Source organism: Bidens hawaiensis, unplaced genomic scaffold, assembly GCF_021521415.1.
Source record: "Bidens hawaiensis isolate Kalapana, Puna unplaced genomic scaffold, B.hawaiensis_p1.1 tig00001206_1, whole genome shotgun sequence".
Lineage (NCBI taxonomy): Eukaryota > Viridiplantae > Streptophyta > Magnoliopsida > Asterales > Asteraceae > Bidens > Bidens hawaiensis.
Genome location: NW_027491069.1, coordinates 133,611 through 150,947, shown reverse-complemented (window position 1 = coordinate 150,947; position 17,337 = coordinate 133,611). Strand labels below are relative to the sequence as shown.

The following is a 17,337-nucleotide window of genomic DNA, read 5'->3' as shown; positions in this document are numbered from 1 at the left end:
AATCGGAAAGAAGATCATAAGGTCCATATTAGGATCTTACTTGAGATACTCTGAAACGAGAAGTTGTACGCTAAATTTTCCAAGTGCGAGTTTTGGCTGCATGAAGTACAATTTCTTGGCCACGTTATCAATGCAAATGGAATTCAAGTGGACTCCACAAAGATTGAAGCAATAGCTAAATGGGAGATTCCTAGATCGCCAACTGAGGTTCGAAGCTTCCTAGGTTTGGCTGGATATTATAGAAGATTCATTGAGAACTTCTCCCGTATAGCAGTTCCCTTAACTTCATTAACTCAAAAGAACGTTAAGTATGAATGGGGAACCAAGCAACAAGAAGCATTTGACTTACTTAAACAAAAGCTTACAAATGCACCTATACTGGCTTTGCCAGAAGGTACAAAGGATTTCGTTGTATTTAGTGACGCATCTCAATCAGGTTTGGGATGGGTACTAATGCAAAGAAAGAAAGTAATAGCTTATGCTTCTCGTCAATTGAAAGTACACGAAAAGAATAATACAACTCACGATCTAGTGTTAGGCGCCATAATTTTTGCCTTAAAGTTATGGAGGCACTATCTCTATGGAGTCAAATTTATCGTGTACATTGATCATAAGAGTTTAAAACACATTTTTGATCAGAAGGAACTTAACATGCGTCAAAGAAGATGGATGGAAACTTTAAACGATTACAACTGTGAAATCATCTATAATGAAGGAAAAGCAAATGTGGTAGCTGACGCATTGAGCCGTAAGGAGCGTGAGAGACCCAAAAGAGTTCGGGCCTTGAGGTTAGAGCTACAGATAGATTTAATCGAACAAATCAAGAAAGCACAGAAGCAAGCAATTGAAGAAAATCATGTCTTCGAAGAAAAGCGTAACGGCACCATTGATTCTTTAGTAAAAGGAGAGGATGACATACTCAGACTTGGGAATAGAATCTGGGTACCAATTGTTGGTGATTTATGTGAAAAGATCATGAATGAAGCGCATAAATCAAAAATACATGATGCATCCCGGTAGTGATAAAATGTATCAAAATCTTAAGCCGAACTACTGGTGGAATGGGATGAAGAGAGATATTGCTTTGTATGTGGCTAAATGTTTAACCTGTTTACAAGTCAAGGCAGAGCATCAAAAGCCGTCAGGTTTGCTTCAACAACTTGAACTCCTTGTATGGAAATGGGAGATGATAACAATGGATTTCGTTACGAAACTCCCTAAAACTACCCGGCAGCACAATGCTATTTGGGTCATCATTGATAGATTAACTAAATCCGCTCATTTCTTACCTATCAATGAATCTTATTCTATGGATAGATTGGCCCGAATTTATGAGAACAACATCGTAGCATTGCATGGTGTGCCATTATCTATCATATCTGATCGAGACAGTAGATTTACGTCTCATTTCTGGAATAGTTTCCAAAAAGCGTTAGGAACTCACTTGAATCTTAGCACCGCTTATCATCCTCAAACAGATGGGCAGAGGAAAGAAAAATTCAAACGCTTGAAGACATGCTCCGAGCTTGCGTGATTGATTTAGGCGGATGTTGGGATGATCACCTTCCTCTGATGGAATTCTCGTATAACAATAGTTATCACATAAGTATTCAAGCTGCACCGTTTGAAGCTTTGTATGAGCGGAAATGTAGAACGCCTGTATGTTGGTCCGAAACAAGAGATAATCAAATATCTGGACCCAAGATCGTACAAGAAACGACGGATAAAGTGTTACAAATCCGTGAACGACTTAAGACGACAAGAGACCGACAAAAGAGCTATGCAGACGTTCGCCGTAAGCCGTTGGAATTTCAGGTAGGCGATAAGGTTTTATTAAAAGTATCACCATGGAAAGGAGTTGTACGGTTCGATAAGAAAGGAAAGTTAAGTCCTCGTTTCGTGGGACCATTTGAAGTACTAGAACAAATCGGTACTCTTGCTTATCGCTTACGATTTCCAGAAGAGATGAAAGGAATACATGATGTATTTCACGTCTCTAACTTACGTAAATGTCTGGCTGACAAAACTTTAGCCATGCCCTTAAAGGATGTCAAGGTCAACGAAAATCTAATATTTTTAGAACAACCCCTACAAGTTGAAGATTTCCAAGTCAAGCAACTTAAACGTCGATGGCTAAAATTAGTCAAGATACGATGAAACTCTCGAAGAGGACCCGAGTTTACTTGGGAGCTACAATCAGAATTGAGAAGAAAATACCCGCATCTGTTCTAAGCAAATCTCGAGGACGAGATTCATTCTAAGGTGGGGAGGATGTAACATCACGAAAAAAAAATTTTGGTCCAAATTTGACAAACTAATAAAACTTATGGACTAAAAATGTTCATGGTAAAAGAAAAAGAAAAATAAGCCAAAGAATGGAAATAACTTATGTTAAGGGAGTGAAGTAAGGAGACTTCATCCCACAAGGAAAGTGGTAAAGAAAATAAAGCATAAGGAGTGAACTTTCCATGATAATGTTCTTAAGTGGCTAACCACTCTCTCTAGTCCAAGCGGAAGGTGCGAAGCACCCGACGCGCACGGGCACGGGATCGGGCTCGGGTGAAGGGCGATGGGCGCAATGTGGCGCTTTGATGGCGCACTTCTCACGCTCGCATCGCCGCGAGCCGCTTAAGAGCCCGCCTTTGTATTTTTGGATGAGACGAAATCAAAATATGGCAAGTTACCGAAAGACCAGGGACCAAAAATGAACAGATTCGAAGTTTTGCATCTTCGCGATACGCGAAGAATCCAAGTTGCATCTTCACGATACGCGAAGTTGCAGGACACATCACGGGACACGTGTCACCACGCGGTGACACGTGGCAGGCCGTAGTGACTGATGTGCTAAAAGTAGTTTAATAAAAACACGCTAATCTAGACACTAAGTAATAAATTCTAGACTCTTAACTTAACTAAAACTACTAACCGGCAAGTGAACCGGTTGACTCTAGTACAGCTAAGTAAGTCCGGATATCGAACCCACGGGACTCTTTAAATTACGTAAACTAGCTAAATTAGACTCAACTGCATACACGACTATTTATTTATATTATTGGAGGATTTTACTAAACACTAAGATTAAACTAATATTAAAACTAATCAATAACACTAAAAAACGACTTCAAACCTAAACTTAATTCAAATGATGACAAACAACCACCTAGGCTAGAATCTCCTAAGTTTCAGTTATCAATTAACCGGGAAAATATTTAGTTATGGAACTCGGATCGTAAAATAGACGCTTAAGAGAAAACCCGAACAGGACCCCTGACCCTTCTCAAGAAGACACCTATGGGTTTCTAATAAGTTTTAACACTCACCAGTATTAAAAATCAAATTTCCTTACGGTCACCTAATTAATTACAAACTAGTTCCTTTATACGAAATCCTACATTACAGCGCAGAAATCAATGGCAGTCTAATATATTCAATTGACTCGATAGACAAAGTTAGTCTATCAAACTAGACGGACTCCTTACGTAGAACAAAATCTAGCAATCCTGATCAACAAAGACCTACCAATAACCTAACACCTTACATCTATTTAGGTTAGCAGCACACTTAGGTTTATTCGATTAAATAATATTATTACTATGATCTTATTCGAAGTCAATCATAAAATAGTCAAAGACACAAAGTAAATGACCTAATAGTAACCTATCTTAATGACAAACAATAATCAAGGCAACTATGGAATATAAAACTTAATTAAACAACCTCAAGTACACATACGCATCAACTCAATATAATTAAACCTTGTACTAGTTCATAAAACCATAACAATAAATAAAACCCAAGGCAAGATCAAACGTCAACAAAAGTTCATCATAAGCCTAGTCGGTCTAAGGGTTTAACCAACAACCATACTCAAGACCAAAAGAAAATAAATAGGCTCAACACCTAGGTTCATTATAAAAGTAATAAAATTAAAAATAAGAGAACAGTATTTAAAGGAGTTGGTGTGAACCCAAGCGCCCTTAAAATATTTGACTCGCGGCAGCAATTGCTCTCAATAAAAAAACTTTGGCTACTTTGGTCTTCTATTCAGCTCTCTCCTCTCAAGCCCCCTGTCACCGGTTGCCTTTCTTCCAATTAATATATTCTTCCAATGGCGGCTTCTAAAGACCCGTGACCCCCTGTGCACTCCACCGAAAAAAATATTTTCATATAAATATGTTTCTTTTTGTGTTGTAGGTTTCTTTAAGAAAAGTAATAATGATAATAAGATTAGAAAATCTTTTGCTAACTTATCTAGACAAAACTTTCTTTTTTCCTTTTCTTTTTCAACCACGTAAATCTTTTTTTTTTCTTTTTATTAATTTTTCAATTTAATTGTTAATGCATTATAATAATAATTAGTAATATATGGCATATGCTTGACCCTTCATTTGTCGGTCTCAACTTTAGTAAAAGTGTTCCATTTTAACTCATTGTCTCCATAAACCTTAAAAACCCACATATAAACTCATTAAGAATATTATTCAATAAAACCTGGCTCAAAAGTCTTAAAAGTTTTAAAAATATTTATGTAATAATATATATATATATTTTAGACCACATCAGTGACACGTGGCAAGCCTACGCGGCGACTCATCGAAGCTAGTGCATCTTCGCTATACGCGAAGCAGCTTCGCGATACGCGAAGATGCAGAATTTTCGCTATAAATAGGGTAGCCATGGGGAGGTTTCTCATCCATCCCACACACTCCAAAACACACACATTACCTCGATAAACGTGCCACCACCCCGATATGTCAATATCCCGACAAGTTTTGTCTCAAAATGCGTACCGTAACTCTACCTAAATACTCCCTCGACTTTCCTCCAAGTAGAAGTGCGGTCCAAGTAAAACATAGGCATTTCGTATAATAAGCCATTCAAGGTAGGGGTTCTGTCCGATTATTATATTATAAATGGCTTAGACCCTAGTCAGGGATATGGCCCATACCTTGAATATATAATAAAGTGAGAAAATGGATATTTTATAAAGTTGAGATTATAAATGAAATAATATTTCCTTATTATATATAAAGATTTCTTATAATAAGAGAAAATTGAAATGTACATTTCTTCATGAAGAAGAAACAAAGTTTATAAATGACTAACAAAGGGAAGGACTAGAGGTCCTTATATTTTATAAAGAGATAAATGTCAAGGTAAAGGTTATGCAATCGGACTAAAGGTCTGACTCGTACTATAGGTCCGAGGTAACAAGACAAATTGGTGAGAAACACCAACCAAGAAGAAAGGTGAATACGTCCAACTTTTTATAAAACAAGTCTTGAATGTTTGCATGGGATTGTATATCCCTAAAACTTTATAAACAAAAGTAATGCTGGCCCTCAGACTATTGTATACGTTTGTTTGGATCCTTACATATGTGGGTAGACGGTGGGCGCACCGCACCACACTTGCTAATGCATCCGCCACGTTGGGCCGGACCTAAGTAATGTCCGAGAGGGGATTATATCGTGTATATTGGTAGTTGCTAAGTCCTCGATGCTACGGTATCGCTGATAGGTTTCAAGTATAACTGGATGTTTATAATAGTAAATTTAACTTGGTTGTTTCCTAAGCCACGATGGGCCGGGTCAAAAGATACCCGAGGGGATAACTAAGTACTTAAATGTTTTGTGTCAACGTATTCACCAGCATGTGTTGCTGACGTATTTTTATAACTGTTTTACAGGTAATGGAGAATAGGTGTTTGGAGATGAGGGATAGCCGTTAGACGATCTGATGGCTCAATGGATGTTTTATTATTAAAATAATGTAAATCGTGGTTTTATTTTCCAAACACTTTTGTATAAATCAAATGGGTGTTTTAAAATCCTGTCATATGAATATAATAATGTTTTATTAAATCTTCCGCTTTACAACCTTAAACTCTGATATATTTACAAAACAGGTACCAACTTACGAGTCACACGCCCAGGCCCTAAGCCGGGGTGTGACATGTATATAATTTCGGCCAAGACAAATAAAACAACATAATGTAAATGAATGTAAAACATGTCTACTTGTTCCTATTATGTGCAAGTTTGAGTTCCTCCGTTACCATTTTTTTTATAAACTTTTTTTTACAACATGGCTAGCTATATACATAAAAAGCCCTAATTTGAATCCCAAAAACCTTGTACTCATGTTTATCCCAAAATACACACTTAATAAATAGCTCAATGGGTGACTACAAGTACAAAAAAATCATACAAAATTGAAATTTGAAACCCTCTAGCTAAATATACCGAATAAAGTTGTTAGAAATCAAAATTTTGTAGAAATAAAGTTGTAAGAAATTCAAAGCGGCCACATAATAATGATTTTAGCTGTCCTACTACTTAGAAAAGATCTATATTTGTACAAATGGAGTTATTAAATTCATATCTTATTCGTTTTATGATTGTTGATTACTTATTTAATTATATGTGATTTCTCTTATGTGACCACCACACTTCAGTTCATTTAAATAATAAATTTACCATTACCACATTTAGATCATTATTTCTATTAAGAGCAACGTATTAGAGAGTATAAATTACAAGAGGTTGATTGAGGCCTTCGTTTCCAATAATGCTAGGAGAGGTGCATGATTCATTTTAGTATTTGAATTAAGATCATTTTGCTATAATACTTTTAGTTTGTTAATTGTTATCACAATTTTATAAATTATATATTAGTTATTGAGTTTATATTATAGCATACCATTTCTTAACTGGCCAAGGCCTTGGAATTTTTTGGGATTCTCGGGGCGGCGCTGGTAGTAACTATGCCCTATATCGTCCATTAGTGACGAGTAAGATCAATAGCAGTTGATTGATTGTAACTTGGCAGCCAATGGTAACACATTGTTAACTGTTATCGACAACTAGAATGTTAGCGCTAACTAATTTACCACTAGTGGAGTTTTAGGCTGACGAGTTTCCACTGATATGACTTTCTAGTTGCTGACGGTTTCAACTGTCAGCAGTCAACTGCCAACTGAAATATTGTGATGGTTCATCCCCATATACAAAAGTCCACAATCCAATTTCGGTACACAGTGTTTTAATAACAAATTCTGCATATTCATCTTTGTTATTCTCTGTGAATTATACGATTATACTTTTGTGAGTATCAACGTGACATTTCAGTCTGCAAGTAATCTATACACTATTTAGTATTTACAAATATATTCATACCTACGAATTTCTAAACCTCTTAAAACCTACAAGGCTCGTTTTTTACAACACAACATATAACATATAGAATCAAGAATCCTAAAGACAACACACCATATGATTAATAAGACATGAGCTCAATCGATCAAGATTAGCAGATCTCATAAGTGGACCAAGTTTAAAAGAATCTTGTTTGAAGGGGTTTAATAGTAGATGTTATACTGTACATAGTAATGACAATAACAGTTGTAAATTCAACTTCTCCGGTATACAAAAATATGCAATATCAATACCACAAACCATGACATGGAAATTGTGTTCCAACTCTTTTACCTGCTTCTTTTCATGAAAGATTCACCACAACCACGTTGTCCTTTTGAGTTGGGGCTGATACTCGGACCTGCTTAAGAGACATGATATCCTGATTTAGACATATATATGTGACGGCAGTTGGTCAATCTTGGTAGTTAGTAAGGTAAACTTAGAAATTAAAAATTAAGACATGTGCGCTGGTTGCATGGTCTATAGGGATAAGATTTTTTCCCCGAATAGCCGTACCAGTATTTGTATCGGTACTCGTACATATTTATTGGATACGGGCACCCAAATTTACTGATTTTAGGTATAAGTACGGGTATTACGGGTACAGCCCGTTTAAATTATGTAGGGGCTTTTATCAGGTTTCTAACACTCATGACTTATATTGTGTATTCATATATTTTTATTTCATGTATGTCTAATTATTTATATCATTAAATAGCATGTATTAACTTTCTTTCTTGTTTCTATAGAAACTGAGGAAGCAATAAACAAAGAAAAAGGAAAGAGGAAATGGAAAAATGACTAGCGAAGATTAAACGAATGTTAACTTTCTTTGCATAAGTTAATTTTTTTTTAAACATTTCGATAAAAGAATTTTTGGGAGACTTTATATATTTTGGAATTCATTACTTGATTATGGATGGATTTTATATTATGGTTTATTTCATTTTTAGTTTTAGTATTATGCTTTGGTTTTGTTATTACGATTTTTTTCTAAAATAGTATGTTTAATATAAAAAAATGGTTTTTAGGTATCTACAATGAAGCAAATGGTATTTAGGTATCCAGCCATTTGAGATGTCTGGATTGGATTCCGCTCTCCTAGTAGCAATCTATGTAACAACAGCATATGGTGACTGGATCAGCCATCTGAGATGGCTAGATCCACCTTTTTTCCCTTTGTTACGTGGCATCACAAGATGAGATCAACCTTTGAGATAGCTAGTTTAAACTTACGTTCCAATCATAGATTACTTATTTTGGCTAAAAACACAGACTGTTGTTCCGAGATCAACCCGCCAATTACTACTTTTAATCTATTTGCAAGTACCTTAGAGATCAACCCATCCATTACTACTTTACTACACTTCCCATTGTTATAAAAGTGTCTGAATATTATTTCAACAATGCCCTCTTTCAGACATCCCCAAAACCTTTTCAAAAATAATAATAACCTATCATATAACATTAATTAATTTAACCAATTCATTAAAAACCAATGATGGTACTTAAACAAAGCAACAAACCATACGTCTAAATACACGCATAATAATTAATATAGACTAAATTACCTAAATCTAAACCTAATCCACACCACATCTGTTGTGATTCTTGAACAAGGAAAAGTGTTCCCGCAAGAGGAATTCGGCAACTGTATCGCGTGTGGCGGTGCTGACCAAACTGAAGCTCGATTTTCCCTTGGTCGACGTACCATTCGTAGTTGGCACTAAGTAAGAGATAGAACAAATCATTCCATGTCAACTTGTCCTTAATCACCAAAATTTTCTAGAGCGGGAGATGGACTGCATGATGGGGAATCACCACCCGGGTTGTGTTCGAGGTTGAAACAACAGTCCGTGCAAATCATGTTGCCATCTACAAAAATAGTACACCAGTTACTTGCTATGAATGGAAATGTAACTTCAAATCATCTCAAATAGTTGGTCTCAACTTGTGTTGGCACATGGCAAATGGAATAAAATTGGATCTAGTGATCTCAGATGGCTGATTCAGTCACCATCTACTTACACGCTATTGCTTAAGTGGATTGCCACTAGGAGAGAGGATGTCACAGCCCCCGTCCCCTATACCCCAGGAGGGGAGCCGCGAACATTGAGTGGTGGTATCGGTGTTTATTAAAATAATTTGCAACGGAATATTTCATCAGGACTGTAGTTAGGAAAAATGACCAGAGTTATAAAAACACCATGATTCTTATTTCATAAACTGGGATTAAAACCCATTTTTACACAAACATATGTTTTATAGGGATAAACCCTAGTTTACAAAACATGTTTCTTTATTCTGGTGACAAGCCACTTATTTAAGCTGGAAGCTTGTAGGCATCATTCCTTTGTCTCTAACAAGTCACCTGAAACATGTTTAAAAATATTTGATCAGCAGGAAATACTGGTGAGTACATTCATTTGTAAATGACACATTTTACAGTTACCGCATTAAGATGTTTTTACATCTGCCTGCTTACAAATTACCGAAAGGTACTTGTCACTCGATCGTATCTACGACTGTGGTCATATTACTTATTGGCTAACACTTGTCCAATAAGTAACGTGCAATAGCCCAATAGGCCAGCCTTATATACAAAACCCCACAATACCAGTAGCAACCATCCCATAAGTCTATAGAGACTTAATCACTGTAATGTACTTAAAACCCTTCGAAAATATATTTGAAAACATTTGGACTATCTGTCATGAGTTTAATGGGTTTAGATAGGGTTGTAAACGAACCGAACGAACACGAACAATGCATTGTTCATGTTCGTTCGTTAAGGAAATAATGTGTTCACAAACGGTTCACGAACACTTACCGAACGAGATTTTATGTTTGTGTTCGTTCATTAAGGAAATTACTGTATTCACGAATGGTTCACGAACACAAATAAAATCGACAGGACCTAGAGATTAATACTGGTGTATTCATCAATGTGAATAGTGAAAGCATGTAAAGGAATCGAATGAACATGAATAAGGGCATGCTCGTGCTCGTTCATTTAACTTTAAAAGAACATGGACACTTAATCGAATAAATATTTATGGTCATGCTTGTTTATTTAAAAATGGATATTTGTGTTCATTTATGTTCGTTTCTTTAAATCTAAACGAATATATATGAACAAATGTATTTGAATATAAACAAACATACACGGACTTAAATGAACACAAATTAACAAATATAAATCCTTTAACCAGATGACCTATCTAGATAATATTTAAGAAATACAAGAGGGAAAAAGTGCGCCATCAAAGCGCCACATTGCGCCCATCGCACTTCGCCCGAGCCCGTGCCCGTGCGCGTCGAGTGCACCTTCCGCTAGGACTACTTGGTGTGATTTGGCAAATAAGAATATTATCATGTGAGCTCTCTTCCTTATAAAGAGCTTACAAGTTTTATAATCTAGCGATGTAGGACAAGAATTAGAAATATCATTTATACCATGAGGTAAGCCTTCCATTTTCTTTCCTCTACCAATATGAGATGAAATTTTTACTTCCTTTACTTTCTATATTTTTCCTTTTATTTTTTCACTTCATCTTTTGATTATTTTATTTCTTTTTGATTTTTTTTATGGTTTGTTATAGAGGAATCTTCCAGCCATCTCATAAGGCTGGATACCTAATTACCATTTGCTTCACTGTCAGATACCTAAAAACCATTTTTTATATTAAACCTACTATTAAAAGAAAAAAAATCGTGTTATTACTGTTTTGGTTGTGGTACTATAGATAATTGTTACGATACTAATACCAAGTTTAGTGGAGATTTTTTTCAAAAAAAGAACAAAGTGATGCCAAAGCGAGTACCGTACCCGCACCATAAAATTGGTTAAGGGTATAGATACCCAGATTTACTGATTTTAGGTACGGATACTTTCGGGTACATATACGGGTCCGATGCCGATGCCGATCTCATCCCTAAATTGGTCAATATGCTGCGAGGATCCATCGACATGGTTCGTCAATTGTTGCAAGGATAGGGTGTGCGGTCTTGTGTAATTTTTGTTAAATTCAATGAGATCAGTCATCATTCAATGAATTTAAGCTCCGTATCTGTTGTCTGATTTCCTATTAAGCAGTTCTTGGTCCTATTTGATATATTAATTCGGATAGACAAGATTACCTTATTCTGTCATTATCTTTAGGCCCCAAGATAATCAAAACTTTGAGATGTAGGCAAGGAGTTGTTGCAATCAAACAGAACTTTGATGGTATCTTCCCAACTCTCTGGTACAAAGTGGGTGGAAGCATGGATGACCCAAGTTTATAGAAGGGTTTTTAATTAAAAATAAAATGTAAAATGATAAAAGTATAGAAAAACAGAATGCAGTAATGAGTAACCATTTATACTGCTTCAATCATTTAAGTTTGCTAATAAAGCAACCATGGAAAAATGATGGATAGCTAAGAACTACAACATACTAAGTGGTTAAGCAATATCTTTAAAGAAAACATAACTTACCAAAAATCATTACAAGAACATGATCCATCAACAAAGTGATGAAACCTGCTGTTATCTCTTAAAATAATCTTTCTCCCCTCGACTTTGGAGATCAACTTGATTGCAGAATGGCAATCAACACAAACCCTAATATTTTTCTTAACAATAATCGGTTTCCCAACAGGCAAACGTATAAGCGCATATGCTATAGCCATCCTCTCACTATGCCTATGAAGAATCTTCACCTTCATATCATCATCCAAATCAAGCGGGACCGACTTGATATCAGGAACATATCCGTTTTCAATTATCTTTCCCAACAATTCATCAAGTTTCAAGTCGATTTCTTTCTTATGTGGATGGCACGAATCTTCAGCTCCAAAAACATGAACTTTATTATCAACATCAACCCAACTATAACCAGGTAATTTCTTCACATTTTCATCTTTCATCATCTTTCTAACACTCCTTACATCTTCCCATTGTTGTTCTTTTGCATAAATATTGGAGAGTAACACGTGGGCCCCACTGTTTTCCGGGTCAACTTTTGCTAGACTTTCAGCTGCAAGCTTTCCCCTATCTTTATCACCATGCTTTCTACAAGCCACAAGAAACGAACACCAAGCATACGCGTTCGGCTCAAAGGGCATTTTGGTAATAAAGATTTCAGCTTCTTCAAGCCTACCCGCTCAGCCCAATAAGTCGATAACGCACGAATAATGTTCTGATCTCGGTTTTATACCATAACGTTTTCCATCGAATTGAAGTAACTTAAACCTTCTGTTACCAACCCTGAATGACTGCACGCGTTTAAAAGATTAATAAACGTTACCGCGTTTGGTTTCAAGTTTTGAATCACCATCTTATTGAACACGTCTATTGCTTCGTTACCTAGACCATGATGAGCAAAGACACCGATTAACGAATTCCACAAATACTCGTTTGCCTTATGAATCGTTTTGAATGCTTGAATTGAATGATCAAGCAAACCACATTTCCCGTACATATCAACAATGGTGGATGAAACAAAAGGGTCTTGACCAAGTTTCTGTTTTAACACCATGGCATGAAATTGAGATCCTTGTTCAAGTAAAGCTTGATTAGCACACGCCTTGATTAAGCTAGAAAATGTGAACTCATTAGGTTCAATTCTTTGTCTTTTCAACTTGTCAAAAACAGTCAACGCCTTCTCGATTTGATCAGATTCAACGTACCCGTCAATCAAAGAGGTATAAGAAATGATATTTCGGCATCTAGAGTCCATTTCAATCAATCTTGAACCGCTATCCGTGTCTCCTGATTTACAGTACATGTCTGTCAGTGCATTGCTTACAGAAACATGTGGTTCAAAGCCTAATTTGATCACAAACGTATGAAGACATCTTCCAATGTTATATGCTTTAAAAGATCCACAAGCAGAAAGTGCACTGCAAAGTAGATATTGGTCAATTATAACATCTTCATTAAGCATGTTTCTAAAGCCACCAATGCTTCTTCATAATATCCATTTTTTGCATACCCGTCAATCATCGAATTCCATGAAACTTCATCCTTGGATGGCATCACTTCAAACACCATACAAGCCTCAACCATTAACCCGCACTTCGAATACATATCCGCTAAGTTACTACCAACAAACAGTTCATAGCTAAACCCAAATTTAAGAGCAAAACAATGAATCTGCTTCCCAATTTCAACTGATTTAAGAGCCGAACACGCTTGAATCACACTGGAAAATGCAAACTGATTCGGGCTTTCACCGGAAACCCGCATCAGGCAAAATTTGGTAATCGCTTTCGAGAACTCTGAATTCTGAGAAAACGAAGAAATCATAGCAGTCCAAGAAACCAAGTTTCGTTGAGGCATTTCATCGAACACCTTGTGGGCATATCCAATTTGGTCACATCTTGCATACATAGACAAAAGGTGGTTTGTGAGATAAGTGGATGGTGGGTACCCAGAGGTGATGAGCTGCCCATGAAGCTGTTTCCCTTTGGATAAGTGTTTCGATTGGGCGTAGGTTTGGAATATGTGTGCCAAGGTGTTTGAGTCTTTGTGCAGGTGTTTGGTTAACGTTCGAAATGTCATAAGTCATAACAAATGTTTACAAAACATCATGGAGATCAAAGTGAATGCGCCGTCGTTTTATAGTGAAAAATTAGAAAAGGAACGAAGTGGTTGGACTGTGGCTACGGTGCTGCATTGAACCGTTCAGTAGCTGGTTATTCTTGAATCTTGATGAGGGTTAAAGTGTTTTATATTTTACAGAGTAAAAACGTTTCTATTTTTATAATGTGTTATAACACTTCATTGATAACGTGTCAAAACGGGTAATGCTTGTTGGATGGCTAAGAGGCCAAAACGGTTATTCTTGGTGTGGGATAAAACTGGTTAGTTTTTATAAGGGTAAAGGCATTTACATCTCTGGCGCAAGTATGAACGGGTCATTTTCTAACGTGGGTTTAAATGGGTTGTTTGTTTATTTACTTTTATTTTTATTTTTCGGATTCAAACAAGTTATTTTTTTTATAACGGGCTAAAAGGTTTTCATGCATGTAAAAACAATTTTCTCTTTAACGTAAAAACGGGTCTAACTGGATAATATTTTTATTTTTCTTGTAACATTTCTCTTTTTATTTTTCAATTTTTATTCAAGGGTCAAAACTATTCTTGATACGGGATAAACAAGTATGTTGTGTGTTACTATGCTAAATAATTCTCTATTATAATAAGAAAAGGTATGTGCTTATTAGGATTTCTCTACAACTAGTGTGATTTATTTATTTATTTATTTATATTTTAAGTTATGTTTTTAATTTCAATAAGATTTTTTGAATTGAGTATTCTAATCGATTGAATATCTTTCACGAAACACGAATTTAATGAGAACAAATACAAGAAGAAAGAAATACCAACATCTTACATATTCAATAACGAATCTGTGATTAATCTCTATTCTAAATCTCCACCAATTTGATGAGATTATAAAGAATTGTAACACAGAACAAGACGTACAAATCAAAACGATTAAGAGAAAACAAGACTACCATTATCAACTTGACAACAGTACACAAAATACAATAAAAAAATAGAGCTAATCCAGATCTTAGGCCTGTAAATGAACCGAACGTTCGGTGAACTATTCGTGAACCGTTCGGCGAGAAATTCGTTTATATTCGTTTATTTAATAAACGAACGAACATGAACAAAAAATTTGTGTTCGTTTAATTAAACGAACGAACATGAACACATGTTCCGTTCGTTCATTTATGTTCATGAACGTTCGTTTATGTTCGTTTATATTTGTTTATTTATGTTCATTTATGTATTAATAGAAAATAATTAAATATTATCTAGATGGATCATCTGTTTAAAAGTTTTATATTTGTAAATTTGTGTTCATTTAAGTTTTTTCATTTAAGTTTGTTTATGTTTATTTGCATTTGTTCATGTATGCTCGTTTATCTTTGTTCAGTTATGTTTGTTTAGATTTTAAACAAACTAACACAAATGTCCCTTTTTAAATAAACGAACATGAACATAAATATTTGTTCGATTAAGTGTCCGTGTTCTTTTAAAGTTAAATGAACGAACACGAACATTCCATTGTTCGTGTTTATTCGATTCATTTACAGGCTTTCATTATTCACATTGATGAATACATCGGTCTCAATCTCTAGGCTCTGTCGATTTTATTTGTGTTCGTGAACCGTTCGTGAACACATTAATTTCCTTAATGAACGAACATAAACATAAAATCTCGTTCGATAAGTGTTCGTGAACCGTTCGTGAATACATTACTTTCTTAACGAACGAACATGAACAAGGTCTTGTTCGTGTTCGTTTGGTTCGTTTACAACCCTACCAGATCTTATTAAAGAAGAAGAAGAAGAAGAAGAAGACATGAACAAATGAGATAAAAGACTCACACTCAAACACGCTTCTTCTCCTCTTTTAACTTGTGCCCTTTAAAACTAAGCCAACACGAATCTAATACAATAGTCAAAACTTAATAAAGCCAGTCAACAAATTAGATCGAGCATCCCAACATGAAAAGACAAGCAATTCCTAAAGTTACAAACATTTATAATTTTTTTTTTGAAAAACAAGCATCATTCATCACAAACGACCTGCAAGTCCTCAAAACGAGGGCCGCAAGGAAAACCAAGTTACATCAACCCAAAAGGATATTTACTCAAATCGTTCCATTCTATATATTTAAATATAGACCTATTTCGAATCCAAAAATACGAACAATATTTAATCTTGGACACCACCTTGAAAGCTTTTGCCTCTTTATCCTGAAAAATCTTCTCATTTCTTGCATTTCACATACTCCAAAGGTCGTAACCACTATACAATGAGCCACCCTTTTGTCGAGTTTCGTCTTCTTTAAACCTTTCGCTAACCCAAGAATATCCCGAACTTCAAACACAAAAATAGGATCAAACGGCACCACAGAGCAACCCTATCCCATATCTCAGCTGCAAAAATACAACCTGTGAAAATATGATTAGCGGATTCCTGATGCGAATCACAAAACGGACAATTGTCCTCGCTAAGACCCATCCCTCGCTTATTTAAAGCAATTTTAGTAGGAATCCTGTCCTGCTCTGCTCGCCACGCCAACACATTACACTTGATCGGCATCCACCCATCCCATTTAAACTTAAAAAAGGGTTCATATTGTCGGCTATCAATAATAAGTTTTTTTGCAGTAGAAACCGAGAACATGCCATCTTCAGATCCAGCCCAAATCCATTTATCACATCCAGCGGCCCATTCGTACTCATATATATTGGACAGAAGCCTAAATAACTCATTTATCTCTACCGATGATCTGGGATCCTGCCGCCAAGCTCATCTCATGACCCGATCATTATTTTGGAGACTCACTCTATCTGTCACGCTGCACCATTTTTGAGATTCCAATCTAAAAATATTAGGATACATACACCGTAAAGGAAATTCAGAGAGCCATGAGTCACACCAAAATCTAATGTTTACACCATCCCCATCGACGCCACGCAAGAAACTATTAAGTTTTTTACCATTACTAACCGAACGGTCCCCAATCTTCACTATCTCTCGCCAACATCCATGAGCCGCCGACCTTAGCGGTAAGAAGGACCAACTTCGAGTTTCACCATGACATGCCGTAACGAATTCCTTCCATAAACAATTCCCATCCTTTTTGAATCGCCAACTCCATTTAAGTAGAAGAGATTCATTAATATCTTTTAATCGACTTAAACCCAACCCACCAAATTTCCTCGGCCTCGCCACTCTCTCCCAAGCAACCCAATTGATCTTTTTTTCTTCACTAGATCCTCCCCATAAAAACGTCTCATAATACCTTCTAACATTTATAATTAGACACCCATACGCTTGATGCTTGATATTAAATTTCGACAATATCAAACATTATTCCTTTTATGCGAATATCTACTCATTGTAAATTTATTTTTTACAAATTTACTGTTTTATCTTGTGAATTAACTCTTAGTTCATATAACTTAATTGGGATTCAACATCTAAGCACACAAAAGGTCATTTGTGTTGACTATAAAAAAGAGAGATTTTCGTGGTTTCGCGATCAAATCATTATTTTCTTTTTACCTTTTTTTAGTTTTGGTTGAAACATGTACATTTTGTGTTATTGTTCTGAAACTCTTACAAT

General features: G+C 35.8%; 1 pseudogene; it reads right to left on the bottom strand.

Moving 5' to 3' along the window:
* Window positions 1-11,674: 11,674 nt before the first annotated feature.
* LOC143564215 (pentatricopeptide repeat-containing protein At4g14850 pseudogene) lies at window positions 11,675-13,755 on the bottom strand (annotated as a pseudogene).
* Between the last annotated feature and the right edge of the window lie 3,582 nt (window positions 13,756-17,337).